The sequence below is a fragment of the Canis lupus genome, chromosome 5 (assembly GCF_011100685.1).
Source record: "Canis lupus familiaris isolate Mischka breed German Shepherd chromosome 5, alternate assembly UU_Cfam_GSD_1.0, whole genome shotgun sequence".
Taxonomy (NCBI): domain Eukaryota; kingdom Metazoa; phylum Chordata; class Mammalia; order Carnivora; family Canidae; genus Canis; species Canis lupus.
In genome coordinates, this window is record NC_049226.1 from 70,255,457 (window position 1) to 70,269,208 (window position 13,752).

Below are 13,752 nucleotides of genomic sequence, written 5' to 3' on the forward strand. Positions count from 1 at the left end.
CTCTTTACAAAGCGATGTGTCTCAAAAGAGGTGAACCCCAGCTCTCCTCCCAAGACGTAAATTATGCGTGGTCTAAGCCAGTCATGATGCTCCATTTCCTCTGCCAGTGTTTGGTTAGGCTGTGACACATGCTGGCCAATGAGACTTGACAGGAGGACTTAGGGAAGCATCTGGGAGAGGTTTTCTTTCTGAAAAGAAGGAAAGGAAAAGGAAAGAAAGAAGAGAGGAAAGGAGGAGAAGAATGAAAGAGAGGGAAGGAAGAAGAAAGAAAGAAGGAAAGGGGGAAGAAAAGAGGGAAGAAAGGGAGAGCATGCCTCTCTTCTGCTAGACACAGATTTGGATGTGATACTTGGACCATTCTGTTACCAAGGGAAAGGCAAGGCTGAAAGATAAGTCATTATGCAAGACTGTCAGAGTAAAATGATAGCAAAAAAATCTGGGTTTTTCATCCCCTTCAGGACTTCTAATTATGTAAAATAAGGAATCCTCTCTACTGTTCAAACTAGCTGAGTGAGGGCTTTTGTTTCTTGCTGCCAAAAATTCCCAATTAATACATAGAAGAGGCTCTCAGCAGATGGGCAGACGAAAATCCAGAAAAGAGACCAACAGCCACAAAATGTAGAGAAAGCAGCACCACAAATTGCAGATGTCAGCAAGCAAGGGGGTGAATGACCTGAATTTGAGTTGCAGACCAAGCAAGTCAGGATACTTAACAAAGAAAAACCCAATTAAGGAACAGAGTCAGTACTGCAACCTAGAAGGTCAGATAGGTCCCCACCTTCTGTAACTGGAGACAAAATAAATAAAGAGAAGAGAAAAGGACTACCTTCCTACAGTCAATAATGTGCCAGTTGCTCCTCTTATTTGGTGATTCTTACAATGTTACGCGGTAAGCTGAGGCCTGGAGAGATTGAATGCCTTCCACCAGGTCAGCAGGCAGTCAACAGCAGAGCTGGGATTTGATCCCAGGTCTGACTCTGAAGTTCAATTTCCTTCTATTGCATCATGCTACCTTCCCAAGAAACAAGGTAGGAGCTAGAAACCAGCATTGAGGTCACCTGGTCCTAAGCTCTAAACCTGAGCTCCTTTAGTACCCTGTCTGGTTACTGTATTAGCCTGGCTCAAGACAGAGGCTACTCCTGAGTGCCAAGGCTTCCTGGGGAGAAGAAAGAAAAATGGAGGACCAGCCGCTGGATCCATTAATGGTGCATACAGGACCCAGATTTCTCTGTGTGCTCTGCCACTAGTAGCAAGAACACTGACCCCTCAGGACTGTTGCTTGCAGTGATGCTGAAGGAGCAGCCTGGATGGCCCTTGCCTGCAGTCTGCATGGCGGCTGTCAATGTGCTGTGGCTGCCACCAGTGCAGACACATCAAGACCGTGAGTTTATTGAGGACCAATGTTGAATTGAAGGCTAGAAGTTAAGCAGATCTAGAGTCAAAAAGGTAAATAATGTATTCAGTTTCTACAGCTGTTATAACAAATTACAATAAACCTAGGGGCTTAAAAGAACACAATTGTTTTCTTACAGTTCTGGAGGCCAGAAATCCAAAATAAGTTTCACTGGGTCAAAACAAAGGTGTTAGCAGGGCCACAGTTGTTCTGGTCTAGAAGAAACTTCATTCCCTTGCAGTGATCAGCTTCTAGAGCTGCAGTCTTGCATCACTTGGCCCATAGTCTCTTGCTCTCTCTTCAGAGCCAGGAGCATAGCAACTTCAAATCTCTTTCCACCTCTATTGTCACCACATAATTTCTCTCTCCTGCAGTCAAATCTCTCCCTTATAAAGACACTAGTGATTTCATTTATGGCCCTTACAGGTACCCAGGGTAACCTTCCCAGCTCAAGATCCCTAATCATATCTGCAAAGTCCCTTTTGCCATAAAAATTAACATTCTCAGGTTCCAGGGATTGGGACCTGGGTACCTTTGAGTCTGTTATTTTAGCCTATCACAGGTAACAATACTGACTCTACCGCTTATTAGCCATGTGATTTAGGAAAGCTTACTAAGTTGCTCTGATCTCTGTTCTTTTATCTGTTAAATAGGTTAATAATGAAACCTAACTTATAGGGATTATTGTAAAAATTTAGAAAGAATGCTTAGCACAGCAATAGGCACATGGATGTCATTATTAGTGGAAAGAACTTCAAGTTTGAAGCCAGAGCATTCTAAGTCCAGCTTTCTCACATGTCATTTGTGTGTCCCTGGAAAATTTCATCACCTCTCTGAGCCATTCTGCATCTGTAGAGTGAGAATAATTTTAGACCACCTTGCTCCCTGAGGGCACTTTAGAAAAAGATATGATACTGCCATGTGTAATGAGCCTAACACAGATTTGGAACCACTAAAGAACAAGGGAAAGAGAATGGCAGGAACAATAACAAAATGTATTGAGCACTTATTACATGGCAGGCATAGTTCTGTGTTCTCCACATGGATTTCCTCATTTGATCTTGCCCATGTGAATTTCCATATGAAATAGGAAATATTGCCATTCCATTTTGCAGATGAAGAAACAGGCACAGAAAGTTTCAAACTTGCCTAAGGTCACACAGCTAGAAAGTGTTCCTATTAATGTCCTAGGGCTACCATAACAAATTGCCACAAAACTGGCTAGTTTAAAACAATAGAAATTTTTTCTTTCACACTTCTAGAGGCCAGAAGTCCAAAACCAAAGTACTGGTAGGGCTGCAGTCCCTCTGAGGATCTGTCCTTGCCTCTTCCAGCTCCTCGTGTTGCCAGCAGGCCATGGTGTTGCTTGGCTTATGGACACACCCCTCTAGTCTCTGCCTACATCACCTCATGGAGTGACGTCTCATATAGAGCAAACAATTCCCCTGGTCTCTTGCCACTGGACAGCCCCAAATGCAGGGGTGGCTAATTGTCATAGTCATGAATGGCTCCAGAGCAAACAACCTGGGAACAGCCCCTCCCCCACCAGCACAGGTTCTGTGAGCTCCCGTTTCACTCAAAACTGATTTTTACTTCAAACTAAGGCTGAGCCCCATTATCATTACTTAATGTCAGTGTAACAGCAATGTGAAACCCAGGCTTTTACACGATATATCATCCCTACAGACTTGGATGCTAGCAGGACACAGCAGAAATACAGCATCCCAACTTCCCAATGTGCTCGTGGCCATCAATATTGATGGTGTGTCATCAATCAAATCTGGCAAGCTTTTACATGCTCTCATTTTTAACTGAGCCTTACCATGCATTACAATGGAATATTTAAAACCATGTACACATTTTATCAAGCCTTCGTGACCACTAAATGCTCTCTGGTTTGCAGCTCCAAATATTATTCATTACGCTTAGAGAGGTGGTGTGCAAAAGTAAAGAAACTGCACAGGAACACAGTATGATTAAGGACAGGGACCCTGGAATCTGTTGCCTGATCTAGCCCTATGCTCCAGACCAGGCCACCAACCCTGGACTCACACCCCCTTCACCTTCTTCCTTCTCAGCCTGAACAGATGCCTGGTTTGAATCCCAGCCATCAGGTGAGCTTGGCCAAGTCACTTTACCTCTACCAGCCTCACTGTCCTCATCTGCAAAATGGGGATGATTCCATCTACCTTGGGAATTTCTGAGGACAAAATCAAGTCTTGCACATTTACAGGAATTAACTCCAGTGTCACCTTTGCAATGAAGCCTTCTCTGACCTCCCCCTTTATAAATTGAGTTGCCACCACTTCCCATGCTAGGCATGCCCAGTGCCTTCTTCTTACCAGGTGCCACTTCCATAGCATTCACTACCTGCTCACAGACTCTTTGACTCACTTATGTATTATATTTATGAACCGTTTCCCCACAACAGAGTGCAGGTTCAGCAAAGGTGGGATGTGTGTCTGTGTTGTGCACTGATTTACTCCCAGTCCCCAGAACAGTGCCTGGCACACAGTAGCTGTGCTTAATAAATGTCTGATGACATGTACAAATGTCTGTGAATAAAGCACATAGCAGGCCCTTGAACAGTTCACATTTGCTGGGTGTACACTGCACCTTGTGGACAAGCACAGGAGCAACAGCAGGTGTGTGTTTAGTACTGATGCTATGACAGACACTGCAGTAAGCTTTGTGGACATCACCCCCACCAATCCTCGGAGGCAGCTGGCAGTCTTCAGAGTTATACATGAGTACTGTTAGAGTTCTTGTTCTGCACCTGCAGTCATAGAGTGACCTTGAGCTGGTCTCTGACTCCTAGACTCTCTTTTCCTCCATAGCCCCTTCCTCTGTGTTCCCACAGGACTCTGTACTTGTCCCTTTGCCACAGAGACCACACACCATTGTAAATTCTCTCTCCTGAAACCCCTGGCTTCCAAGCAGGTGGATCCCATGACTTACCCATCTCTGTGTCTCTATCACTGGCAGCTGTCCTATATATATAGGATAAATAAATTAATAAAGATAAAGTGAAGAACTCAGATTAGAATCAGGGACAACAAGTAATGACATGTATGTTGCCATTCCCCCTTCCCCATTCCTGGCACACAAAAGAAATGAACCCTCATACCCTTTCTTTCTAAGCATGGACTCAGCCCCAAAATCCCTCTCTACATATCACTCCAAACAACAGGTCCCAACCCATAGGAGTTAGCAGAACAGATGTGTTAACCATTCCTGACATAGACATGGTTGCATGGTTGCAAGAATGTCACTAAACCTAGTCCCTCTGTTTCATGAAACACATTCTACAATTCCCATCCTCTTTTTTCTTTTTTGTAGATTTTATTTATTTGAGAGAGAGAGAGAGAGAGAGAGAGAGAGAGAGAGAAGGAGAGAGAGCACACACATGCACAGGGGATGGGGCAGAGGGGGAGGGAGATCTCATGACCTGAACCAAAATCATGTCAGAGGCTCAAAAGACTGAACTACCCAGGTCCCCTCCCACCCTCTTTATGGGAGCTGGGCCACGTGAGAGTCCCAGCCAATGAATGTATGTGAGTGTGATGGGCACCACATCCAGGGCTGGCCTGTGATGGATACCACATCCACAACTCCCTCACGGAAGCTTCTGTGCTCCTTTCTCCCCTCTGGATTGATGCAGATAAACACCATGATCTTCGAGAACTCATGTGAAAGACATTAGGATCACAAGATAAAAGAAGCCTGGAGCCCCAAGTCACTTCTTGGAGGAAAGCCATCTGCCAGCCAGGAAGGCTCACTGACAAGAGCAAAAATAAATCCTAATTGCACATTTGGCACTGTACAGTCTGAAGTTTTGTTTTGTGTTACAAAAGCTAGCTTTACCTCACCTGGGCTTTTTAAAAATCTCCCTTCTAGCTCCACATTCCTATAACTCAAATTTATTTCATTTGTTATCTAAGTATCCACATGGCATTTTCTAGTAGCTTAATGAGGCAAGTGGACTTCTGGTGTTTTTATATCACATTAGGGGTCACTGTGTGCTCTGCAAGTAAATTTTTAATTCTGGGAAACACATAAAGAATTACAAGGTGTAATGCCTATCCTCAAATCACAGATCATCTTCTTGGGAAAATAAGACATATCCACATAAAACAGTTGTCTATCTCAAAGCATCATTTCAAGAAATGCAGCAACAAATGACATGATCAATAAAAAGTAATACAACTACCTCACTACCCATGTATTTGGACAAGTTACTCACCCCACTAACACCACCCCAGCCCTCTCTTTCCTCACACACACAACAGTTGCACTCACCTCACCGGATTGAGGAAACTGTAAGTAAATATGAGCAACAGGCTTATAATAGTAACTGGCACAAAGCAAATGTTCTACAAATGTTAGCTACCATTTGGACAGGAATGATAGATCACCATGGGCTAGAATAGTGGAAAATGAGTATGGTGATGGCCAAGAAAGGACATGATGGGGGTAGGAGGGAGGAGCCAGACTGCATGTATTATGTTTAGGAAACAATGAGGAAATCAGTTTGAATATATCACAGAGATTTGATTCTTACCAAGACCAGATTCAGAAGGTCCCTAAATTCTAGAATGACAAATCAGTACGTCAGCTTCTTTTTTAGGAAAGTGTATGATGAAGAAAGGAAGAGCAGATAGGTGGTTGAAGTTGAGGGATGAAAGGAAGAGAGAAGGGGCAAAAAAGGAAAGAAAAAAAGGAGAGAAAGGAAAGATGAGGGGGAATAAATCTGCCTGTTGGGAGTTGACAGTGTAGCATAGTAGAAAGAACTCATGATATAGAAGGGAGAAGACTTGGAAGGAAACTTCAACTCTGCTTTCTCTTCTATGATTTTTGAATTAATTGCCTTCTATCGATAAGCCTTGGTTTCCTGCTACAAAACAGGGGTCATAATCCCCACATCACATGGCTGCTTGATGAGAGTAAGATGAAAGAAGCTGGATGCCTGGGTGTCTCAGTTGTTTGAGAGTCTGACTCTTGATTTCAGTTCAGGTCATGATCTCAGGATTGTGAGATCAAGCCCCACAGCAGGCTCTGTGCTCAACGTGGAGTCTGCTTGAAATTCTCTCATTCCGCCTGCCTCTGCCCCACCCCCTGCTTGCCCGGGGCACTCTAAATAAGTAAGTAAGTAAGTAAGTAAGTAAGTAAGTAAATAAATAAATAAATAAATAAGGACGCTACATAGGGCCCCACACAGTATCTGCAGGTGGGCTAAGTTTGGCCCATCCTGCATCAATTCGGCACTTACATAGCACCTAGGAAGGCCCTGCAGTTGGGATGTAGTTGTGTTCCACAAATATCATCCTTCCCTTCCACGTACTATTTAGTTAGTGAAAGCCACGTTTGCCAATACAACAGCATTGACAGCCTCATTCCCAGCCAGGGTTTGGCAAGGACCCAAATTGGCAGTCAACAGGAACATGAACAAAAGCCCAGAAAATGCCACAGTTTCACCAAGTCCTGAGCAGTGTTCTGAGTCATCACACATCTCTATCAGGGGGAAAGCCTGGGAGGCAGTCAAGTGTAGCAACAGCTGCCCCTCATCTCTGGTCTGAGAACTCTCTTTTCCACATGTACTTTTCTATACCTGACTCTCCTTCTGTCATCTGCAGTCAGAAAAGAACAGCTTAGGGGTGCCTGGGTGGCTCAGGCAGTTAAGCATCTGCCTTTGGCTCAGGTCATGATCTCAAAATCCTGGGACTGAACCCCATGTCATGTGCCATTCCCTGCTCAGCAGGGAGTCTGCTTCTCCCTCTCCCTCTGCCCCTGCTCATGGTCACTCATGTTTGTGCTCTCTCTCAAATAAATAAATAAATAAAATCTTTTTTAAAAAAGCAAAAAAACAGCCTTCTCTTCACAATTTCTCAATTGTGCTGAAATTTCTAACCAGTACTTTCAGCATTGGAAGAGCTGGGGAGGGAAGAGCCAGTCTAGAAGATGAGAAATGATAGTTACAGAACCAGGTTCTCAGCCAGCGCTCTGGTGGGCTGTGCGTGGCGTTTTCATCAGTTGACTTGGCTGAAGAAACAAGCTTCTTTTCAGAAAGTAAGGGTGAGATTGCCCACTGTTGTCCTACAAAAGAAGAGGTTCCTGAGGCTGAGAGCTATTTTGACCACTTCCCCTCAAATTTGGAGAAAATGCATCCTGCTGAGAGGTGGCAGCCCTTGCCTGTGGTTCCACAGTGGGTAGCTCTCACTGCAGGACACCGGAGGCCAGCCAGTGCTCGTATTTTCTTGATGGGTTTGTCTGTATCCTTGAAGTGCTGGAAGTGTTCGAAGAGCAGTGGGGGGGGGGGTGGACAGAAGTGGGGGAAGAGCAGGATGTTCTTTAGAATCATCAGAACAACAGTGACCTGAGTGGGAGAGAAAACAGGAAGCAAGCGCTGCTTGTTGCAGAAGTAAAGCTGGACACAGAACAGTCACAGCCTAGCAGAGTGAGAGCTCCAGAGGCAGCATACTTTGGGGGACTTGAAGGGTTCTGCCCAACGATTGTCTTTGCAGGGCCAGCTACATAATTTGCAGAACCCAGTGCAAAATGAAATGAAAGATGGGGGTCTCTTGCTCAAAAAGCAGAACACCATGTTGTTAATGAACTAAAATATAAAGCTCTTTCCTTTTCTCCATGGCCTTTCAATTTGTGGTGGTGCTTTTTATATGCTGTTTAACATCATCCTAAGTAAAGAAAAATTAAAATTTTAAATTATTAGCATGAATTTTGCCATTCATCCTTGTATTGTACAGTGCCAGTTTAAAATGCAAATATAGGAGCATTTAAACTCATATGCAGAATCACAAAAATTACACAATTCGTATTCCATAGCTTGTGCATGCATATGAATTTCATGCTTGCCATAACTGTGGAAACACTGCACCAAACCAACTCAACTGCTTTTCTTTCATTTCACGATAAGCATACTTTCAACCAACACTCTACCTTTTGCTTACAGATGAATACGGAAAGACTGAACAGGAAAAGAACTATAGGTTACACATCTTTCCCTTTCCTTTCTGTATCATCATTTTCAGGGTAAGTGGTTACCTAATATAGGGAAGTAACATGAGTAAGAAAGATAGGGCTCCTTGGTTACTCATGTTTCTTAGACCACTCCATTCCTTCTGTGTTCAAAGTAAGTTCTGAAATGGACAATGTGGCCTCCTGGGGCTTCCAGACAGTGGCAGCAGAGCACTAACACAAGGGTGGAGCCCCTCTGAGTGCAGCACACTACAGGACTGCTTGCCTGTGAGTTAATGAGCTTTTCCAGGGAGCCCTGGTCAACCCAGCACTCTGTCCTGCCCCATGACTGGATTTAATACCCCATGTTCTCCAGGGTGTTCTTTTCACATTCAGAGTACTTACCTACTGTAGTGAGATAAATAATATTCTTCCAAAAGATATGGCCAAGTCCCCCAAGACCTGTGAATGTGATCTTGTTTGGAAATAGAATCTCTGCAGATTAGTTAAGATTCTCTAGATGAGATCACGCTGGATTTAAGGTGGGCCCTAAATTCAATGACTAGTGTCTTCATTAAAGAAAAGAGAGTGATTTAAGTCATAGACACAGAGGAAAGATCCAGGAGAAAAGACCAAATACAGAGATTGGAATGATGTTACCACCAGCCAAGGAACTTCAAAGATCCACCAGAAGGTGGAGGCTAGCAGGAGAATTCGCCCCTGGAGTCTCAGGAAGGATGGCCCTACTGACACCTTGGCTTTAGACTCTAGCCTCAAGAACTATGAACGAATAAATTTCTATTGTTCCAAGTCGTTAAACTTGTGGCAGTTTGTTCTAGAAGCCCTAGAAAACTAATACACCCATGCCTTTCCCTATGCCTAGGCTGCCTCCCCTATGCACCTACCCCCATCACATATATCATGCTATGATACCGAAAGCACTTAGCAGAGTTTGCAGCACATTGTTTTGTTCAATTAATAGTAGCTAAGATATAATCTCCAAAAGCACAAGGACTTGTCTATCATGACTCTATCCGCAGTGCCAAGCACACAGGGCCTCGATACGTAGTTGTTAAATCAGTGAATGGGTGGATGGATGGGTGAATTTTTCTTTCAGATTCAACATAGGTTTGACCTTTACCCAACAAATTTTCACAACAGCCTGTGAATGAATTAAGCACATCTCTGTACATCACAATAGTACTGTTCGAGCTTATTCACTCATCTACTCAATGATGGAGGGCCTACGATGAGCCTGGCTCTATTCAAGGCGCTATAGCTGCAGTAGCAGGCAAGACAGATGAAGTCCCTGCTTTCACAGAGTTTATGTTTGAGTGGGGAATATAGGTGATCTACAAGGAAACAGAGAATAATGTAATAGGACTCCAAGTAATTAAGAGTATTATGGGTAGAGGGGAAGGATTGATATGAGGATAATGGTGGAAAGGCAGGAGCTATTTTGGGTAGAATGGTCATGTAAGAGGTCTCTGAAGAGAAGACACAATACTGAAGACTTGAATGAAGTATGGAGCTATACCACACTAAAGGCTGAGGAAGAGAGTATCCCAGATAGAGGGCACAGCAAGTGCAAAGACCCTGAAGCTTGGCAGGTTGGAAGACCAACAAGAATACCATGTGGTTCCAACACAGAGGTTGAGAGGAAACTGAGAAAATGGGGTAAAAAGGAGAAGTAGGGGCCAGGTCATGTAAAGTCTCACAAGCAATGGAAAGCAGTTTATATGTATTCTAAGACATTGGAAAGTTTGGAGCAGGGGGCAATTTTTTCTGATCTAAGTCTTTGCAGCTGTGTGGAGGATAGATTGAAGGCAGTGCAGGGTGGGAATAGAATCAGAGACCTGTTAAAAATCTTTTGCAACTATTCAGTCAAGAGGGTATGATAGTGTGAATGGGTCTTTGTTGAACAAATTTTAAAAGGAGCAGTTCTGCACACAGATATTCCCATTAGAGAAAGGTCTTAAGCAAAGCTGTGCCTATTTAATCTGCCCATGCTGTATTGGGCAATCCTCATACCCTGCCTATCAACAGTCAGGCTGACTCAAGGCTTGCCAAAGCCTGCTGCTCCAAGGTGTGCTAAATCCTCCAATAAGGTGAAGGAACATAGCATAAGTCACTGTTGTCTTCATCTGCCTCCTGATTCACAATGCAGTAAAACATAAAATTGCACCTAAGCTCCTAGAAGCATCCACCCCATTATTCACCTGGTAGTCAATCCAAGTTGTTTGGCCTGGTTATTGCCAACTACAAATGGCAGAAAAGATAGGTGCCATAAAAGCACCTTCTGGATAATATGCTAAAGATCTCAGATACTCCATTCTGGGCTGTGATCCCACCTACTGGAGAGGCTGCGATGGGGTATAGCTTCACAGTGTGGTTACTCATAAGATTAGTAACCCACCACGTGTGTCACTGGAACTGGCTCAGAGTTGAGTAACTGAAGAGATGTTTTGTACTGGATTTGAGATTCAGAAGTTCAGCAGGCAAGATTTAATCTGCCTAAAAGTCTCTCTAACAGTTTGAGCCAGACAAACACAGAAGGCGCTGTGAGTGGGATATGATGAGAACATGAGCTTATGCCTTCCTCCCTCTCTTTTATTTTTTGGGATGTCTTTTCCAGAGTTTGTATCACAATCTTCACATAAGTTAGAAACCTACCTGGAACTAAGCAATACATTACCCTAACACCTTTTCAGGTAAGACAGACATGAGGCAAAACTAAGTCAACAAGATCCAATTTAACAACTCAGAGAGGAAATATAGTTTTAGGGGTGACATGGCACCCAGTACTTTGGTTGATACATAGTAGGAACTTCTACAATGAATAAGTAATGGATGAATGCTATTAGCTCACAACTTCTGAGACTAAGAGCAGAACCTAGGACCCTCTTAACCACTTATGTACTCAGCATCTGAATATCTGCAATATGGGTAAATAACTGAAAAATGATAAGATCGTGGTATTAAAATGAACTCATCCATGACTTAGATTCACATAGAGCATCAAGAAGTCAAAGAAAGGAACTGAGTCTGTGGGCAGCTGGCAGCTTGTCTGGTGACCACCTGGCCTTGGATGGCTTCACTCATATATCTGGTGGTTAGCTAGCCATTGAGAGGATTTCGGAGGTGACTAGGCCACAGATCTCTCATCCAAATGGCCATGCTGGCCATCCTTCTTGCCACATGACCATGACAAATTTCCAAGAGTGCAAGGCCTAGGCTTCGAACTGGTACATTATCACTCCCAACATACTAAATAGGCCAAAGCAAGTCACAGACCAGCCCAGATTCCCAGAATTCCCATGGATGGGAAATTCCTGATATCACTTCTTGATGGAATGAATCAAAATCATATCACATTATGGTCATTTTTGCAATCTGCCTCACAGGTTTATTTTAAAATCTATGGCTAAAAATATGGATAATATGTCATATAGAAATTTATGTTTGGAGTTTCCTTGAAGGACATTTCAAGGAGATGAATTATTAACTCTGGAAGCTAACACAAGTCTTAATTTGTCATCATGCTGCCTATCAGTCTCCAAGAGCATCAGTAGTAAAGATTCAATTATTTCATTCCTCCTACTTGGGGGAAAGGAGTAAAAATAATTAGAATTATGAGATTATAATTTTTAAATAACAGTAAAAGGAAGAAGAAGAGCAATATCCATTATACAAGTCCCAGCTACTTGGGTCTTTAGTCTTTCTTGTTCCCAGTCCTTACAAATCCCAAAGGGGTTTTTCAACCATTTCTCTGATCTGGAAATGAACTCAGAATAGGTAATCTACCAAAGAGTGGCAACAGAATGTAAGCTCAGGTCTGTTGACGCCAGAGTGAGGGCTTTTTCTATGAGGCCAACCTCACATCTGAAGATTCCAGGAAGAGAACACAAAGTAGGAAAGTAATTCACTTTACATGGCTTGACCCTCTGGTACTTAAGAAAACTCCTGGCCCTGCAGTGCCATCTTGCCTCTGCTAGAAATGCCTTCTGGTCAGTGATGGGTCAGAGTTTTAGTGGCCATGAGGGCAGCAGTGTTATTGAGGCTTCCATTGTCTGATGACTTAGGGAAACAGTATAGCTTAATTTTATTAATTCATATTGATTTATATAGCTTGGCTCTTTCCACAAAAGATTTGAGGAAACTTACAACAAAAACAATACAGCTGAATATAGAATCCCGGAAATCAAATGCTGTTAGAAATACATTCCCAGAACCATTTTTTCCGTGGCATCTTTTACTGTCCTATGTGAACAAAATGAAAATCATCATCACAGAATCTCAGCCCTGGAAGAGGCCATAGTGGGTTTCAAACAAGAGAATATAAAAATCATTGGAGAATGTGTTTAAAATACAGATTACCTAACCCCACTCCCAGAGACTGATTCAGGTGGTCTGTATAACGCCTTAAAACACATTTAAAACAAGTTCTAAATTTCTCAGGCGGTTCTTTTGCAAATGAACCCTGCAAAGGAACCCTGATAAAATCCAAACCACTTAACACAGGAATCATCTTGCTAGCATTTTCTTCTATGCTAAGCACAGTGGTAGGCCTTAAAGGTAGGATAAATAAGAGGAAAACCCCTGCCCTTAAAAAGTTCAGTCTAGCCACATAAACAATGAATTATACAACCAATAATGCATTTAGTGGCACAAAATTTAAAAATTCTTTGAGGAATTAAGAAAGTTTCATCTATGAGCTGTCTCTGTGGGGAGTGATGGTTAATTGTATAGGCTCTGCGGGTGAACTGTCTGAAGGTAATATGAATCCTGGCTCTGAATTTGTTAGCTGTATGATTTTGAGCTGGAGACTTAACTTCTCTGTGATTAGGCCTCACTAGTAATGATGTGATAATAAGGGTAGTCCCTACCTTCCTGGGTTATGAGGATTTGATAACAGAATACATTAGTAATATGTTATATCTCAGTTTTACTCTCTGTGTTCTCTATGTGTCTTTCCACCCTGGTGCTGCAAACTCTTTCAATGTTGTCAGTGGTGATGATGTTGAAGAAGTGATGTTAGTGGTGGTGATGGAAGCGTGGAGATGGTTGTGGTGTTGGAGGTGGAGATAGATGGTGGTGGTGGTAGATATGGTGATGGTGGCCAGGGGTGGTAATGATCATGACAATGTATAACCTCTCCTCAGTCTACTTGGAAACAAAAATAAAGACTAAAAGAAGCTACAGCCTAAGATAAGAAAGATCCTGATGTCTGGTCACAGAACAAATTCTTCATTTCCCATGCCTAAAAAAAAGAGAAGGCTGAGATTTGGGATAAAGATTAAGAGAGATAATGAGTTCCATTTTGGCTGATTAGTTTGAAATAAACAGGATTTCCAGCCAGAAAGGTGGTTCTGTAGTTTTGGAGAAAA